This window comes from Hyperoodon ampullatus, assembly GCF_949752795.1.
Source record: "Hyperoodon ampullatus genome assembly, chromosome: 14".
NCBI classification, from domain to species: Eukaryota; Metazoa; Chordata; class Mammalia; order Artiodactyla; family Ziphiidae; genus Hyperoodon; species Hyperoodon ampullatus.
This window is the reverse complement of record NC_136927.1, coordinates 82,705,698-82,724,992: the sequence shown is the minus strand read 5'-3', so window position 1 is coordinate 82,724,992 and position 19,295 is coordinate 82,705,698.

The following is a 19,295-nucleotide window of genomic DNA, read 5'->3' as shown; positions in this document are numbered from 1 at the left end:
CCAATATGCATTTTTCCAAATGAAAAATGTCCATCGGGGGACCACCCCAAGTTACACTGCGGTTACCAGCCGCAGTTGAAAGACCGCCCCTGGGGTCATGCCTCTCTTGGAACCCCCGACCCAGGGGAGGCAGGTGCCCGGCTCCCAAGAGGATGCTCTGGCGGCACCGCCCTCTTGGGCCTCGCCTGAATCCTCTTGACGTGCCCTCATCAGAGCCTGTGCCGTTCCTTTCTCCCCACTCCGGTGCAGCCAGCCCTAGCCCCGAGCTGTCGGCTCCCGTTAGCGTTTCCTGCTGCTGCTGAGACACCAGAGCGGACCGAAGGCCCTGTCAGGTCCTTTCCCACTACACTGAGCAGGCGGATGGATCATTTCTGATTTCTCCCCACCTCGCTGGCAAATCGGAGCTGTCAGCACTCAACTCAGAAAGCTGCCAAGGGGACCGTCCATGGGGAGGCAGGTGCTGTCAGGGCAAAAGGCAAAGGGCACCCCAGTCCCCAAACCCACTGGTGGGGTCCAGCCCCGGCCCCCAACAAAGAATCTGGCCAATGGGGGTCTTTTCCTTTGGGAAAACATGAAGGGGGTATTAAGTTTTCAGGCAAAATGTGTTGCAGGTGAGTTAGCCTCATCCCAGCGGAAAATTCTTCCCCATCATTGGAGCAGTTTTCTAAATCACTCCTCCCTCATCAAACAAATCTCTTCATGTGCCTTTATGTCTAAAAATCACATTTAAATATTTGATCCACTGCCATGAGCCGAGAAGAAAAACTTCTACTGATGGATGCTATTCTGATGAGCTATTCGGAGAATGTGTCCTCCCTATTCACCCGGCACGATTATGGACCTGCCTCTCCCCACTTGTGCACTTTCAAGAAAGTAAAACAAATAAATGCCAAAGAGCTCAAAGTGCATGGGCTGCTGGCAGGGATTAAGGGGCACAGTTCACAAGGAAGTCGCTGAATGATCTATTTTATCCAGATTGTGTCTATTGATTTTACTTGGGGCTTTTTTTTTTTTTTTTCAGTAAACATCATTACATGGCAATGCGTGTTTTCATTTCTTTGGGGAGAAATGAAAGACATTTGTAACCAAAGAGATTAAATGACCAGGTTTAAAAAAAAAATTTTTTTTTCTTTTTTTAAGTGCCAGGAACACAGGCAGGGACAAACAAAGCCAGCACGCCACGGAGGTGCCCAGAGCTCCTACTCTCCCCCCAGGCCCCCCAGGGTCCTGTCTGTCACGGCGAGAAGAAAGCTCTCCGGTGGCAGCCACGTGAATCAACTTGAACACACTAAGTAAGACCCCCGGGATGAGATACCGCACTGGGACCTCCACCAGTTTGGCTTCTCTTCATTTAATGCTGGTGACCAAACGTGAAATTTCTCTCTTCCTCCAAAAGGGTCAGCCTTTTGTGGCATTACTAAAATTCACAACTGACCAGAAAATCCATAGGGAAAGGAAATGTTTGTTTTTCCTACGTTGGATGTGGCTGAAAGAAGTTGTCCTTTTCTTTTTTTTTTTCTTTTCTGATTTGATCTTTTGGATGTTGAATAAACTCAGAACTCACCCTGCCTGGGAAACTGCTGGCCTGCTCCTGGTAGGAAGAGCCCCGGGGGGGCATCAGCTAAGTTCTTTGCCCACGGCCAGCATCCCAGGTACCTGGCAGACTGAGCCATCTGCCTGGAAACAGCTTTAAGTCTGAACAAGAGCAGACTTCCCTATTGTCATCGGTTAGGTACACCCACCCCTTCTGCTCATTTGAGAAGTTATGGATGGTAGGGACGTTTGCTCATCTGGGGAGCCCTGGGCACAGCCCCAGGCTGGGGGGCAGAGTAGGCTGCCAATAAGCGGTGAACCCATGGCTTTCATGGATCTGCCCCTGGATACTGAGAAGGGAATTTCCATCTGCAGCCCAGGAAACCACTCTCAGCCTGTCGCGCTGGCCCCTCAGGGCCATTGCCATGTGACCCCCGACCCGGAACACACCTGCCGGCCCCTTCACCTGCTGTACTCCTGTTTTCCTTCCTCTTTGAACTTGGTCATCATAGCTTCCGGGAAGCCCCTTCTAACCTCCCTGGGTGATGTCCTTCTGCTGGGCCCTCCAGCACCATTTCCTCTCTTTCACAGGACTTGTGGTAGTTGTGGTTTTACATTTATTTATGTCTTTGACTGATGCCGGTGTCTGTCTGCCAAACCAGACTACCGCCCCCAGGGGTACAAGAACTGCCTCCGTTTTGTGTCCCCCCCCATATCTGCAGCATCACACGTTACCAGGCACTCAACAAAGATGCACGGTGTGAACACGTGATGTTACTTTGTCTGATGGGAAAAAAATATAAAACCCACGGTAAAACAACCGGATCACTAAATGGGCACAATAAGGAAACCCAGAAGTCCCAGCTGGCAGGTAGGTGGGACGGGATGAGGAGGCAGGGCCCTGCCTTCTGTCCCAGGAAACTCAGAACCTCCATCCTCCCAGAGCCCAGGGGCAGCCCCACCAGGAGCACCTCGTTTCCCAGTGCCGTATCTCACAACTGATCTGCATACACGTTTCCGCTCCGTGGCTGACAGACGTGCAACTGAAACACAGGTGGACCCGCTCCAGAAACTGAGGCTGGGTAGAAAACATGCCAAAACAAGGCCGGCCACTGCTGGGAAAGCTGATGACTAAAAGAGGCTGTCTTTCCGCTCAGAGGCAACAAAAGTCCTGGGCCGGACAGGGTCAGGGCCTCTCTGTGCTCTAGCAGGAATTATTTGGCAGCAGGAAGTCAAGAAATAGTCACTGAGGTCCTACTGTATACCAGGCACCGTGCTTGGGCCGGAGAAACAGGAGTGAACTCACTAAATCACAGACCAAGAAAACAATCAGATGCCCATTATCAAATACACAAGTAAATGAATAAATTAGAGTTGTGATAAGGGTATGAAGGAGAGGTATAGGGTGCTAGGAGATCATATAATGGGAGTAGCTGACCTCACCTAGGCAATCAGGGGAGGCTTCCAGGAGGAAGTGATATTTAAGACAACACTTAATGGATAGCATTCTCAACTCCATTCTCCTTTACTTACTCCCTCTATCAAGGCTGCAAGAATTAAATACCTACCTTCTCAGCCTCCGTTGCAGCACGGATTGCCACGGGACAACTGTGACTAATGAGATGCAAGCTGAAGTCTGTTGGCTCCACTGTCCTACTTCTTCCTGCATTAAATAGGGACGGGATGTCTGCAGCTCAGGCAACCGTCTTGTGGCCCTGAGGGAAAGGCCAAGAGGATCCCAGAGATAACAGCCGTGAGTCACAGAACCAATACCCAGAAACCAACTGCCTCCAGACTGTCTGTTTTTGTGTCATTACAACTAAACAAAAGCATGCCTAACTGAACCAGGTCTCAAAGATGAGTAACTGTTAACCAAACAAAGAGTGGCAGGATGAGTGTTCCAGGCAAAGGAAACAGCAGGTGCAAAGGCCCAGGGGTGGGAAAATCCATTGGAAGAACGTGTAGAAGTTCGGGATATGGTTGAAGCGTAGAGAATAAGGAGGAAGGTATTGGGGTATGAGGCTGGGGAAGTAGGCAGATCTCAGAGAACATGGTGAGTGGTTGGGACATTGTCAAGGACTCTGTAGAACTCCAGAAGGGTTTTTTAGACAAAGGAGTGCCAGGACACCAGATCTGCTTTCTAGGAAATCTCTCTCCAGCAGGTTATGGGGACTAGACTGGAAGGGTCAAGAGGGAATGGAAAGACCAAGGAGAGGATTCCTGTAGTTGCTGAGATGAGAGAACGGTGGCCTGGATCCTGGTGGTGGCGGCAGAGGTGGTGGAAAGGCACAGAAGTAATGCTTCAAACCAGTGGCTCTCACCCGGGGCCGGTTTTGCCCCTGATACTTGACAATGTCTGGAGACATTTTTGGTGCCAGAATTTGGAGGAGGATGTTATTGGCATCTCCAGGGATGCAGAGGCCAGGGATGCTGCTAAACACCCTACAGTGGACAGAGAATGATCCAGCCCAAAATGTCAATAGTGTTGCGGTTGAAAATCCCTGTTTAAATATGTTTCTATTTAAGAAAACTGGACCCGTGCTGGAAAGGTGGGAGGCTGAAGAGAAAAGACCCAAGACCAGGCCTGGTTAGGAGGTGGGTGCTTTAGTTCCGGCAAGAATCAGCATGGGGCTGAGACCGCAGGCTAAGGTCACAAGGATTGAATCGCCCTCCTGGAGGCTGAGAATTCAGATGTCCAACTAGAAGGCACCCAAGGCTGGGCTTGCCAAGGATGGAATATAGCTGGGAATAGTTTAGGTCATGCTGGAGCATCTGCGCAGGCCCCTGTCCTTGTAGAGGGGTCCCCACCACCAAATCTGTAGTCTGCGGCCCCATCTCTGGCTGGAGCTGACTGGGCACGGAGGGGACACGTCACTCAAGCATGGCCCTGGTTTGCTTTGGGGAGCTCCATTCCAGTGAGGTGGCCAGTATGAGGCGACCCAAGCTCAGTCGATCAGAGCCTCTCCTAGGAATGTGAAAAACTGAGCAGCCTTAAACAAGGATGGGAAATGCTGACCTTATCCCAGCGGAGGTGCCCAGGGGATCATCCCTCAAATTTGCCCTCTAAAATCCCAGAACTCTCCCTGACTATGGTCTTTCCTGAGTTTGTTCTTTTCTTTTTCCCCCTTGGTATGCGGGCCTCTCACTGCTGTGGCCTCTCCCGCTGCGGAGCACAGGCTCCGGACGCGCAGGCTCAGCGGCCATGGCTCACGGGCCCAGCCGCTCCGCGGCATGTGGGATCTTCCTGGACCGGAGCACGAACCCGTGTCCCCTGCATCAGCAGGCGGACTCTCAACCACTGCGCCACCAGGGAAGCCCCCTGAGTTTCTGTTCTGAGTTGGAGTTGGAGGCTACTAAAATGCCTTTCAATAATTTTGTTGTTGTTTTTGTTAGTGGGTGAGTTTCCTGCGGCTGCTGTAACAAAATATCATCAACTTCATGACTTAAAACAACACACATTTATGATCCTATAGTTCTGGAGGTTTGAAGTCCAAGATCAGTCACTGGACTAAAGTCAAACGATGGCAGGGCTGCGTTCTTTCTGAAAGTGGCAGAATCTACTTCCTTGCCGTTTCCAACTTCTAGAGGTTGCCTTCATTCCTTGACTTATGGTCCCCTCCCTGCAACACCTCAAACTCTGCTTCCATCTTCACATCTCCTACCACTGACTCTGACCCTCCTGCCTCCCTTCTGATGACATCAGCCTCACCTGGATAATCCAGGATAATCTCCCTATCTCAAAATTCTTAATCACATCTGTAAAGTCCTTTTTACCATGTAAGATACCATATACACAGGCTCTGGGGATTAGGGCATGGACATTGTCAGGGACTATTATTCAGCCTACTGGAAGAGTCTGTTTTTATTGCTTGCAACCAAAGAATTCTGGCTGATACAGCAAAAGTCACAAACCTAAGGTCTAAAGATATTGCATTTTGTTTTTAATTTGAATTAGAAGGCTTTAGGAACAGCTACAACCCCACAGTTCACTGAAGCCCTGGGACATTTTTTTGCTTTTCGTTATTTAAGTTACCTGCCTACCTCCTGAGGGCACTAGGTTTGCCATCCCTGCAGTAGATTTATGGCTATGGGTTCCAAAGACTAACTCCATCTCACTACTTGAATACTTTAGAACTTGGCAGATGGATACACTGGGATCAGTGTCCCTCTTGGAAATTCCAGCCAAGGATAGAAGGATGTATATAGACAGAAGGATGGATGGTTGGATGGATGGATGGATGGATGCATGGATGCATGGATGGTGGGATGGATGGATGGTAAGATGGATGGATACTGGGATGGATGATAAGATGCATGGATGGATAAGTAGAGAAAAAAAAAAGATTATCAGGGATTTACCAGAATGAGGCCCAATAAGTAGGAAGGATATTGAAGAAAACACAAATAGAATACGTTTATGGCATACACAGAAATAAAAGGAGATGGAAACTTTGCTGTTTTGGTTTGTGTTGGAAATAAAAATTCTCTTCAACATAAATCTCAGTCGGTTTTGTTTCTGCAAAACAAACAGGCTGCTGCTTACAAGCTCATTACAGAGAGAATCCACGCCACCCACCCACAGCCTCTGCAGTCCATTTGGAAGATCCGGTCCAATGAACCAAGAACGCAGAAAGGAGACCGGGAGTGGGAAGAGGACGGCATCAAATGCACTCAAATAACTATAAAAAAACTCGAGGTTCAGGGAGAAAAAGTAATCATCCTGTAATTGACTGTTTACTAATGGAATCTATTAATTTATGGCCACAAAAGAATCAGCTAATTTGTGGTTAATGGTGTGTAAAAGATAAACAACACAGATTAGCTCTATGGAGCACCACCCCAGTTCCTGAGGATCTGCCTGCACAGACAGCTCTGGACTTGGGAGAGGGAGGATGGTAGTGGTCGGTGGTCAGCTGGGAGGGGAAAGATTCAGGAGGGAGCAGTGAGTCCCAACCCCCAGAGGAGCCTTATTCACCTTCTGGGGTTTCCATTCAAATGGTACATCCTCCCCTCTGGACCCCAGATCACCCCTGCTGTTCTTCCACAAGATCCCACACGCACAGCAGGCCCCAAACTGCCATGTCCATTCCCACCTCTGGGCCTTTGCTCCTGCCTTGCCTGATACCTGGGCTGCCTTCCCTCCCTTTCCTGTGAAAAATAACAGATTACTGACAGCTAACTGAATGACCCTTCACTCGCGTCGGACACCACGCTAAGAGTTTCACACACATTATCTGTCTCAAGGGTTCCGCCACACCCCACGAAGCTGGTCCCAGTCTCAGCCCCATCTTACAGGTAAGAAAGCTGAAGGTTTAGAAAGGTGAAGCCATTTGCCCAAAATTGCATTGTGCACGCACGGTGGGTCTGACGCTGGAATCCAAGTAAGATCCCAGAGTCCAGGCTCTAGACCAGCATTCCCCAAACCTGACTCATTCTCATTACAATATTTTTCGCCATTTCTGCAAACCATTTAGGAGCTTTCTTTAAATTGACTCTTCTCCCTCCTTTTTTCTTTTTAATTTTCACTTCATCCCTGTCCATATTATCCAGGTCTGATAAGTTATACATATTTGTTTTGAACACAAATTTGGAGTAAATACTTGACTACTAAAATACACATTTGCCTGGTTCCTACCTTATAATCTTGTAAAGTACCAGTGGTACAAGAACTATACAAATCCCAACCATGTATCCCAACAAACCATCATCCAATGGCTATGCATGCAGTTGACCATAGCTGGCATCCTGCACACACCATCGAATTTTACCCTCTGCAAACCCTTGCCCGATACAACCCCCCACTTTGAAATGCACTAGAAGCCTCCTTTGCCTGACTTGACTCCTTCAGCCCACAGACATCCTTCCCTTTGTGGACAGAAAATTCATGTCATTAGCAAACCACAAAAACACAGGATGAAAATAAGGAGCTAGGATTTGTTTCCTCGAGTAAATTGTAAGATCCTGGAGGATTGAAAAAAAGAAAAGTATCTTCTATATCTTGAAGGCTGAGCTCTGGGAAACAGAGATGGAAGCACACAGTCAGCAACCCATACAGCCTGGGGAAGTGGCTGGTGGGGCTACAGCGTGGAGAGCAGGAGGACGTCGCTGTCATGGCTGGGTTTGGGCTGGCCTGAATCCATCCTCCTTCTTTTGCCAACAATGCTCAGGATTCACCTGGGAACACATTCTCCCTTCTCTCAGCTCCTGGGTGGGCCTGTGACCCAGGCCTGCACAACTGGTGCTGAATGTCCCCTAAGCCACTGCCAGTGGTTCAGAAATTGGTCTGTGGCCCAAAATTGGCCGAGGGAGTCAGGTCCAGGACTTTTGTTCAAGTTGCCAGGGAAGGAGAAGCAACCTGTACTGCTGAGCTTGACTCCCAGGATGTAGGCCTGGAGCTGCTGGAGTCATCTTGCTCCCACAAGGAGCCTGAGAACTAAAACCCCCATGGAAGAGGCAGACACATGGAGAGAGGGCAGGGCTTAGTGACATTGTTTGAGAACCTGGATCAAGACATTCCTGAAACAAGTTTGAGAACCTGGATCAAGACATTCCTGAAACAAGTTTGAGAACCTGGATCAAGACATTCCTGAAACAAGTTTGAGAACCTGGATCAAGACATTCCTGAAACAAGTTTGAGAACCTGGATCAAGACATTCCTGAAACAAGATCTACCCTCAGATTTTTTTTTTTTTTTTTTGCGGTACACGGGCCTCTCACTGTTGTGGCCTCTCCTGTTGCAGAGCACAGGCTCCAGACATGCAGGCTCAGCGGCCATGGCTCACGGGCCCAGCCGCTCCGCGGCATGTGGGATCTTCCCAGACCGGGGCATGAACCCGTGTCCCCTGCATCGGCAGGCGGACTCTCAACCACTGTGCCACCAGGGAAGCCCTACCCTCAGATTTTTTAGTCAATCAATTTTCTTTGGGCATAAGCCTTTTTTGAGTTGAGTTTTCTGTCACTTGCAACCAAAACACCCTGGAGGAACCAGAGGAGCCATTGACTAAGAGTCAGGAAACCAGACTCTGACTGTATCTCCGTGTGATCTTGGTGAGTCATTTCATTGTGCATTACCGTGACCACTCCTTTAAGGATGCTTTCCACCCCGCCTCCCCCATTACATCCTGTCCCAGTCCAGCCCCATCACTCCCCAACATGAAACTCTGTGTTCCTGACCTTGTTTGCTAGTCATCTGTCTCACTTACTGCTATACCCCTAGTGCTCAGAACAGTCCTGGCACACGGGAGGTCCTTGGTAAATATTTGTTGCACAGTCCTGCCTTGGTTTCTCCACCTGTGAAATGGGAGGGAGGTGCTGCATTTTCTCTCAGGAACCTCCCAGCAGGGCTGTGCTTTGTCTCCACTGCTGCTTCCCAGACCTCTGGGAAGGTGGGGAGAGGGTCTCACCCACAGGCACTGGGGTGTCTCCAAGCTAACCGCCTCGTACTCACAGGGAAGGAGGTGGTGTGACTTTCCTCCTTCGCTCTTTCCTCTACCCACACAATCTCGTAAACCAGGAAGTCCCTCTTGACATCTGATCCAATCTTTCATGCTGCAACTCAAGTCCTTCCTCAGGCCTGTAGTTCAGCAGACATTCCAGGCCACACAAGAGCAGAAAAGAACCAGTTTAAAGTGAAAAGGAACGCTGTGAAAAAATAAAAGCTCCTTTGCCTCGACGATGCCCCCATTTTCTTCCCACAACCGGTTTCTGACTTTGCAGAAAGTCCCCTTCTTGTGTACACCTAGGAACAAAGCTCTTCTGGACATGTGGGTGCAAACGACGAGAGTAATATAAATAAACTATCTGTTTAATCATTGCTATTGTCAAAACAATGGCTGGGCCAAAATACCTATGCGCTGATTCATCCAACTGACATCCCTTGGGAGGGAGGAGGCTGGAACTGAGGGAGTAAACAGTTCTAAACCCATTTTCCAGATGAGCTCAGAGGCTCTGCAGTGACCCCGCCGGAAACAACAGAAGTGAAACCACTTCCTTCCCCGGCCCAGGTGTTCCATCTCCGCTCAATTTAAAGGAAGGCACACGCACCGCCTAGAATGCAGGTTTCATCATTGATTCGTTCATTCCTTCATGAGAATAAGAAGCCTGCACTGAGCCCTGCCATGTGCCGGGCTCCTTTCACCCTCCCCTACCCTCTGAGCGAGGATGAGCAGGAATTATCTGTCCATTGGCTGGGTCGGGGAGATCTAATGATGTAATGGTTGAAAATATTTTTCCTAGCTTGCTCTTTCTCTTTCCATTGTTTTTGTGGTCTTTCTTGACATCCAGGAATTTTGAGTGTTTATATGATGTCATCATTTTGTCTTTCTTTGGGGAGTCTGGCTTTATATGCCTAGAACAGCCTTCACTGGGCAGTGATTTTTAGGGTCCTGTTTAAGGTCATCCTATGATCAATTAGGGGTGAAAGGAAAAGATCCTGATCATTCCTTCATTCTACAGATGAGGGGACGGAGGCTCCACGGTGAGTTAGCAGCACGGCCCAAGGTCAGCGGCCCTGCTTCTGCCCAGTGCTCTTTCTGCTACATAGTTAGGGACAGATTCCTAATAAAAATTAAGAAAGACAGAGGGCTTTTGACTGACCGGCTGCATTGCCAAGTGATCGTCACAGCTCCTCCAAAGTCAAAGGCCATTTTATTCACTGTACACGTGTGACATCATCTAGTTCAGTCTGGATATCTGTCTAACTGTCCACTGTGGCAACAAGCCCTAAAAATCATTCCTCCAAAAGACACCACAAAGGAAAAGACAAAATGATTCAACACAAACATTAAAAACTCCAGGACATCAAACACCACCACTAATAAAATTTTAAAACCACATAACAACTAGGAAGAATAGTTCCAACATATATGACAAAGTAGTAAGACTCTCAAAATATACAAAGCTCTCACAGATCAGTAAAAATGGCTAAAGAAAAATGAGAGACAAATCTCAAAAGCAGAAATGCACACGGGCAATACACTTATGAGAAGTGTTTAAATTCATTAGCAGTCAAAGCAATTCAAGTGAAAACTATAATGAGATAACTTTTCATGCCGTTCAGAGTAGCAATATTGAAAAAGAACAGAAACAGACAGTGATGTAACTCTCAGATTACTGGAGGGAAGATGGCCTTGGTCTTTCTGAGTTTTGTAACATATATTAAAATCCTTACAATGTACATTGTTTTTGTTCTAGCATTTTCTGTTTCTAAGGAATTATTTAGAAACTATGGATAATGAAGGAAATTTACTCCCATACCATTTATATGGGAAAAGTCGGAAGCAGTCTATAAGTTCAGCATCAAGGAATTGGTGAGGTGTGCTACAGTACAGATTTCCAGTATAATAGGATGGAGTCAAGGAAAAGAAGGATGCTTCATAAAAGACAAGGACAGTATACTGAATTCAAAAATCAGGGTACAAAACACTATGTATACATAATTCCAGATCTGAAAAACACACATATATCTATAAACATATGTGCACAGAAAACAGTCTGGAAAAAATATTCACCAAATTGTTAACAGTGGTTTTCTCGAGGCGGTAGAATTATTTATTTATTTTTTTTCTGTGTTTCAATTGGTATCTACCAGGACTGGCAAAGTCGCAGGGGAGTGGGAGAGAAAAGACTCTATTGCTATAGGAAATGTTATTTATCATAAACTTCCCTGACTAACATGACAGTACTTATCAAAAGTCTTACTACTGGGACTTCCCTGGTGGTGCAGTGGTTAAGAATCTGCCTGCCAATACAGGGGACACAGGTTCAAGCCCTGGTCCGGGAAGATCCCACATGACGTGGGGCAACTAAGCCCACGCGCCACAACAACTGAGTCTGTGCTCTAGAGTCCATGTCCTCAACTACTGAAGCCCACGCGCCTAGAGTCTGTGCTCTGCAACAAGAGAAGCCACTGCAGTGAGAAGCCCGCACACCGCAATGAAGAGTAGCCCCCGCTCGCCGCCACTAGAGAAAGCCTGTGCACAGCAACAAAGACCCAACACAGCCAAAAATAAATAAATTAATTAATTAAAAATATAAAATAAAAATAAGGCTGCTTTAAAAAAAAAAAAAGTCTTACTATGTGTGAATCATTTCACCAGTAATTTTTCTTCTAGGAATTTACCCTAAGGAAATAATCAGAGATGTGTGCAAAGATTTATGTACAAGGATGTCCACTGTAGAGTTATTTACAATAGCGAAAAGTTGGAATCAGCCTAAATATCCAACAATGGGGAGTTGTTTAAGTAGGTGTTGGTTTGCTTTCCTAGTGAAGGGCTCTGCAGTCATTTAAATTGATGTCGACTATTGAATGAGATGACAAAATGTTCTTGATATACAGCAAAAAAAAAAGTTTAAACTGGCACAGGCCGTTTGATAGCAATATTGTAAAATACTATACACAATAAATTATGAATATTTATGCACAAGAGAAGGCTGAAAGATATCATGTTTGCAGTGATAATCATTGGGTAATGGGATTCTGGGTAAGTTTTATTTTTTCTTTGTATTTTCCTACATTTTGTCATTTCATGTGCATGTTGTCTCTCACAGTCAGACTTTTTTTTTTTAAGGGGAAAAAAAATCCCAGGAACATTTAGATGAAAACAGACTTGTCATTTTCGTCTGTAAATTCCAATTTCCAGGCCAGGCTGGTAGGTGTTGCCAATCGTGTAGCTACTTGGTGTTCCTGATTAAAATAGATCCCCTCTAGACATCCTCTCTCGATGCCACCTAGAGTTAGTCGTCTCCGCGATGCCATGCCGAGCCCATCCACAAATCTTTAGAGGGCTGAGAAGAAAAATGACCTGTTTTTAATATTCGGGGACAGAATCCAGTCAAATCCAGCTGACGTTCACTGTGGCTGGCACTTGCTCAATCACCTCTGTGTTGTGTAATGATGAAGAATTAGCCGTATTCTCAGAAAGCCCATTATCAGGACAGGACAGACGTTTCCAAATACGTGTTCTGGGGCTCATACCTTTTTCCTGTAGGGATGATCAACCCATTTGCTAAAGATAATTAAAGTCACAGAAAGCCTGCGACTGCTTCCCTGTTGTCTGGATGTAGAACCCAGAGGATCCTGGCTCAGACAGATAGCTCTAAAAATCTAAGTGAACCTCCTGCTGATGGGGACCAGAAGGGGGGGCAGGTTGCAAGAGGAGAAGCTACAAAACAAGAGATTAAGTGACTCACCCAAGATTACTGTCAGCCAGGTCGAGTGGGAGGAAACAGGGCGAGAAGACCCAGAGGAGGGCCAGGCCAGGGAATCAGGAACAGTGGGCATCCAGGGCATCTTCTAGAAGGAAGCAGCTCTCCTTGGCAGCTGCCTTAAATACTGGATTTGGAGGGAGAATTCTGGGCTCACCAATGGGTTCTTGGGGGTCCTAGCAGGGCAGCTCCTGGGGGTGTTGACCCTCCCTTTCTTCCTTCTTCCCTTCCTGCTCTCTTCCTTCCTCTCTTCCTTCCTTCCTCCCTTCTCCCACAACTACCTACCAAGCACCCAGCATGTGTCAGCTCTCTGCTTAGTGTTGCATTTACAACGATGAGCAAACCCAGAGAGATGCAGTCAGACTCCTGCTCTAGCACAGCGCTGCCCATTCAAAATGTAATGCGAACCATATATGCGATTTAACATTTTTTAGTAGCTACAATTAAAATCATTTTTTAAAATAGGTAGAATTAATTTTCGCCACCTATTTTAACACAATATATCCAAAATATCATTCCACAGGTAGTCAACATTTTTAACTTATTAATGGGATATTTTACATTCTTGTTTTCATACAAAGTCTTTGAAATCTGGTGTCTTCATTTGATCCAGCCGCATCTCAAGTGCTTAATAGCTGCTGTGTCTAGAGCAGGCACTCCTGACATTTGGACCAAGTACTTCTTGGCTGTGGAGGCTGCCCTGTGTACTATCGAGTCTTTAGCAGCTTCTCTAGATGCCAGTAGTATCCCAGTCCTCCAGTTGTGACAACCGCAAATGTCTCCACACACTGCCAAATGTGCCCTGGAGGTGGAAGCAAAACTGCCCCTGGTTGAGAACCACTGCTCTCGTGCCCACCACACAGGTCCAGCGGGAGAGACAATGCAGTGAGCAACCGTGATGCACTGGGGATGCTCAGATGGATAACGTGTCGCCAGTGTGATAGAGGATCAGCAGCTGACCGAGGCTAGTCCAGGGAGGCTCCCCAGAGGGGTAGGGTCCCGGCCAAGACCTTCCTAAAGTGTGACAACCATATATGCCCCAGAACGCTGAGCAGACCCATCTCTGCTCTGAGCCTCAGTTTTCCTGCCTGTGAAATAGGGACAGAGATGTCCATCCCACGTACACATCACCTATACAGAGGGGCTCACACATGATTTTGGATGTGAATATAATTAGTGAAGAATAAAAGCGTGCTTTAGACAAGATGCATTAGCACTGTTGTTCTCATGGGGATACGCAAACACTCTTTTTTTTTTTGGCTGAGTCAGGTCTTTGTTGCTGCGCGTGGGCTTTTCTCTAGTGGCAAGTAGGGGCTACTCCTCGTTGCGGTGTGTGGGCTTCTCATTGCGGTGGCTTCTCCTGTTGCAGAGCATGGGCTCTAGAGCACAGGCTCAGTAGTTGTGGCACACGGGCTCAGTTGCTCCGTGGGATGTGGGATCTTCCCGAACCAGGGCTCAAACCCGTGTCCCCTGCATTGGCAGGTGGATTCTTAACCACTGCGCCGCCAGGGAAGTCCGAGATTTTTTTTTTTAATATTAAAAACTATCTGTCATCTGTCATTGGATTTTATGATTATTTAATCTGTGTTTCTATAAAATGACCTTCCTCCAGAGCAGACTTCTTCACTAGACAGTAGGCCCATGAAAAAAGTTTTAGAGTCTTTTAAAATCAGAAGAAACAAGTGACCTTTTAGGTTGAAGAAAATGTTTTAATATTTAATATTAATGTATTTATTTTTATATCAAAGCAGTCATAAAATATATATATATATTTTTTGGCCACGCCATGTGGCATGCAGGATCTTAGTTCCCCAACCAGGGATCGAACCCGTGCCCCCTGCAATGGAAGCTCGGAGTCTTAACCACTGGACCACCAGGGAAGCCCTGCAAACACACTCTTCTCTGCTTCCCTCAAAGTTCCAGGACCTCATTCACAAGAGGGACCCAGACTCAAGCCTTTTTGAGTCACTATTACTTACTTACCCAAGGTGTGACCTTGGGGAAGTTACTTAACCTCTCTGAGACTGTTACCTCATCTGTGGTATGAAGTCAACAAGGGCACCTACCGTGAAGGGCTATCACAGAATTAAAAGAAGAAACAGGGACCTCCCTGGTGGTGCAGTGGTTAAGAATCCGCCTGCCAATGCTGGAGACACAGGTTCAAGCCCTGGTCTGGGAAGATCCCACATGCCATGGAGCAACCGAGCCCATGCACCACAGCTACTGAGCCTGCACTCTAGAGCCCGCAAGCCACAACTACTGAAGCCCACGCCCCTAGAGCCCGTGCTCCACCACAAGAGAAGCCACCGCAGTGAGAAGCCCACGCACCTCAACGAAGAGTAGCCCCTGCCCGCCTCAACTAGAGAAAGCCCGCGCACAGCAGCAAAGACCCAATGTAGCCAAAATATAAATAAATTAAGTAATTTTTTTAAAAAAAGAAGAAGAAACATATACAAAGGGCTTCTCAGACTGCCAGGCACATAATACAGTAAAACTGAACCAGCATCAGCTTTGATTGTATGTATTTAAGCTGATATTCTATACAGCTATCCATTCATTCATTCCACAGTCACTTATTGATCACTTACTGTATGTTGCCACTCTTTTAGGCACTCAGGGGTACGGATAGTGCTCCTGAAAATGGAAATTTTCTCTGCTGGGGTGGATCAGAAGATACACAAGCAAAGTGATAAATACACTGAATAATTTCAAGAGGGGATAAAGTTTACAAAGAAAATAAAACAAGGTCGTGAGAGAGAAAGTGTCAAGGCTGGGGGTGGGCGAAGGCCTCCTGGAAGAGGTGACCTCTGACCTGAGACAAGGAGAAGGTGAGGGCCTGCCTGGCAAAGACCTGGGAACTCTTCCCAGGAGGAACCAGCGAGGGGGAAAGCCCTGAGGCTGGCACAAGCCTGGTATGTGTCAGAAAGAGAAGAAAGGCCAGTGTGGCTGCAGCAGTGAGGGACAGGGCCAGCGAGGAGGACAGGCCCGTTCACACGGGCCCTACGATGGGATTAGTGACCGCTGACGTTTGCCGAGTGTGCACCGTGTGTTCGCTCATTTCACTCTCATGACAACCCTGTTAGGAAGACACTACCATTGCCCCCAATTTACAGAGAAGGAATCTGAGGCCTGATGAGGCTAAATTTCTTGGCCAGGGTCACTTAACCAGCACAGGATGGAAGAAAATGAGAGTTTGATTGCAAGCAGTCTAATTTCAGCGACCTGACTCTTCTGTTAAAAATAACAGGGCAAAAGGAAGCCCCTAGAAGTTTCTTCTGCCCTCAGTGTCTCTCCCAAAGCAGGCAGAGCCTTTGCTTTCCAGATGTGTGTGAGCTGGTGGTGGACAAGGCTGGCATTCCTGACCCTCCCTCCATGCCTCTCAGAGCCTGAGGTGGCTGCTTGGCAGAGGTCACGGCCAGGTGACTGCACAGCGCCGCCCCTTCAAAGCTGATGGAATGAAGACAACAAGAAAGAATCTGTCTCTGCAGTCGGGCTTAAGAACCCAGGACCCTCAGCCTCCCTGTTCGAAAAGGCAAATGGAGTCAGCTAGTTGGGTTCAAACCCAAAGGCTCTTGTCCCCAGACCAGAAAACCAGGGCAAAGAAAACCAGTGAGAGTTCCGACCTGGCGTTTTAAAGCCTGAGTCCTTGACCCACACCTGGCTGCCTCCACAGCCTCTGGCTGCAAAGATAACAGCGGAGGCTTTGCTTGACGGGAGGCAACACCTGGCAGAGAGGCAAGGTGGGAGAAGCCCAGCGCATTCTCTGCCTTCACGGCTGTTCTGCTCAGACAAAGGCAAAGTTGAAGGTTGTAGCGGGGAAAACGTAGCGAAAACAAAGACCTCACACCTGTCAAGGCTAACCAGGCTTTTGAGCTGGGCTGGGTGGATGCAGGCATTAGACTTGGAGGGGAAGGGCAGAAGTGTGACTTCCCAGGGAAAGTGGTAAATCAAAAGCGTGAATGGATAAAGAAGATGTGGTACATATATACAATGGAATATTACTCAGCCATAAAAAGAAACGAAATTGAGTTATTTGTAGTGAGGTGGATGGACCTAGAGTCTGTCATACCGAGCGAAGTAAGTCAGATAGAGAAAAACAAATACCGTATGCTAACACATATGTATGGAATCTAAAAAAAAAAAAAGGTTCTGAAGAACCTAGGGGCAGGACAGGGATAAAGACGCAGACGTAGAGAATGGACTTGAGGACACGGGGAGGGGGGAGGGTAAGCTGGGACAAAGTGAGAGATTGGCATGGGCATATATACACTACCAAATGTAAAACAGATAGCTAGTGGGAAGCAGCCGCGTAGCACAGGGAGATCAGCTCGGTGCTTTGTGACCACCTAGAGGGGTGGGATAGGGAGGGTGGGAGGGAGACGCAAGAGGGAGGAGATATGGGGATGTATGTATATGTATAGCTGATTCACTTTGTTATAAATCAGAAACTAACACACCACTGTAAAGCAATTATAGTCCAATAATGATGTTAAAAAAAAAAAACAGTTATAATAGTTGAAAAAAAAATGCGTCTGTGGAAGGCTCCAGGGCTGGAGCTGAGGATGTGGAGCTGCCTACACCTCCCCGGGCATCTCTCCCGAGCTGAGGGCCTCAGTTTCCCCGTCTGCAGCAGGGGGTGATAATACAGTGGCTTAACTTGTGCCAGGGACTTTGCTTATATTATTCCCTTTAACCTTGATGGCGACTCAGCAAGGTGAGTCTTTTGTGATTCCTTTTGTAGATGAGAAAATTCGGTATTCCAAAATTTAAGGGAAGTTCTTAAACCCAGTTCATCTAACACCAGACCTGTGCTCCTTAATTTCCCAATGCTTACGAAATGCTCCTAAATATATCAACACCCACAACCATGATAATAACCAACACAGACATACACTGTGGGCAGAAGCTGAGCCTATCAAAACCCTTGACTTTCCACCAGGCCTGGAGAGAGGAAAACTAATTTCTGTCCTCACAAAACAAAGAATGTATGCAAGCAACGGCCTGAGCTCATGATCTCAGCTCCTCTGGAACCGTCTGAGAAAATAAATACAGACCGAGAGGAGCACGGGCAAGAGAAACAGCCCTGACTGGGTTGGGTTCTGGATCCAGTATCCCTGGTGCCCCTTAACTTCCCATTTCTCAGTTTCCTTACAGAAGCCAACAAATTCCCCTTCCTGGTTTCAGCTGGTTTGAACTTGGTTTCGGTCACTTGAGACCAAAAAGTCTCAATTGATAAACCTCAGCATGAATGGACCTTGGTAGGATTTGAGCAAACCTCCTGTAAAACGAGTTTTTGAGATAATGGGGGAAATTTGAACGTAGACTGGCTATTATGTGATATTGAGAAATTATTATTGTTTTAGTTAAGTGTGATGGTGGAATTACGGTTATTTGAAAAAATACTTATCCGTTAAGGATACATACAGAAGTATTTTGGGGTGAACTGATTCAATGTCTGGGATTTGCTTTAAAATATTCCAGCACCTCCATCCCCACTCCCCTGATAAAAGAGGGAAGGAAATATGGGAAAAGAAAGTCAGAATGATGACAATTGTTGAAGCTGGAACAGGTGTATGGGAGTGTCTCATCCTATTCTCAGGTTTTAAATATTCCGTTAATGAAAAGTTAAAAATAATAAGAAAGAAAGAATGGAAAGAAAAGGCTGCCGTCTCCAGAGAGAAAGCAGTGATTTAGCATCCATGGAAAAGGGGTAGGAAGCAGAACCCCTCATTCATTCATTCATCCAATTAACCATCCACTCAGCCCTGTACTGGACACACGGGGGCAAATAGGACATTGGTCTCCCTGCCCTCAGGGAGCTCCCAGGCAAGCAGAGGCCAGATAGATGACTAGAAGTAAATTATCACAGGTTTTCGCAACTCACAGACAGGCCAGGCACTGTGAGGGCACGATGCGTTTTTGTCTCTTACGTCCGGCTTGAAAGGGAAGGACTTTGATTGGCCCAGCTTCTGTTCAGTGCGCCCAATCACTGTGGCCAGGGGGCGGGGCTGGGGGGGGCAGCAAGGGCTGAGTAGGGAACTGGATGAATCCTGCCATGGGAGGCCCGTGGCCCGTTTGCAGTGCATGCAGGAAGGAAGAGGGACCTAGAGGGAAGAGAGACGGAACAGCCTGTGCTGGGGCCTTTGCCTTCTGGGAAGAAGAAAGCCATGTTGCTCAGGAATCATGACAACTCACGATCCCAAGAGCTTACCAGCCGCTGGCGTGGTGTTAAGCGCTCCATGTACATTATCTCACGTGATCCTCCAAATGCAACCCTGTAAGGCAGAGACTGACACTATCCCTACTTGGCGAAACCGAGGCCCAGAGCAGTGAGGTAGCTCTGCCTAGGGCTGCAGCGTTTGCACCTGGTCACTGGGTCTTCCACACCCAAACTCCTGGCCTCTATGTTCCACTGCTGCACAGAGGTAGCTTTGCAAGGGACCAGATGTGTCCAGATGCTCTCATCAAGGTTTCTGCCCTCCACTTCCCTAAATCCTTCTGTAAGAAAAAGTGTCCTCGACAAATAAGCAAAAGAAGCGGGCGGGGCTGGCAGGGCT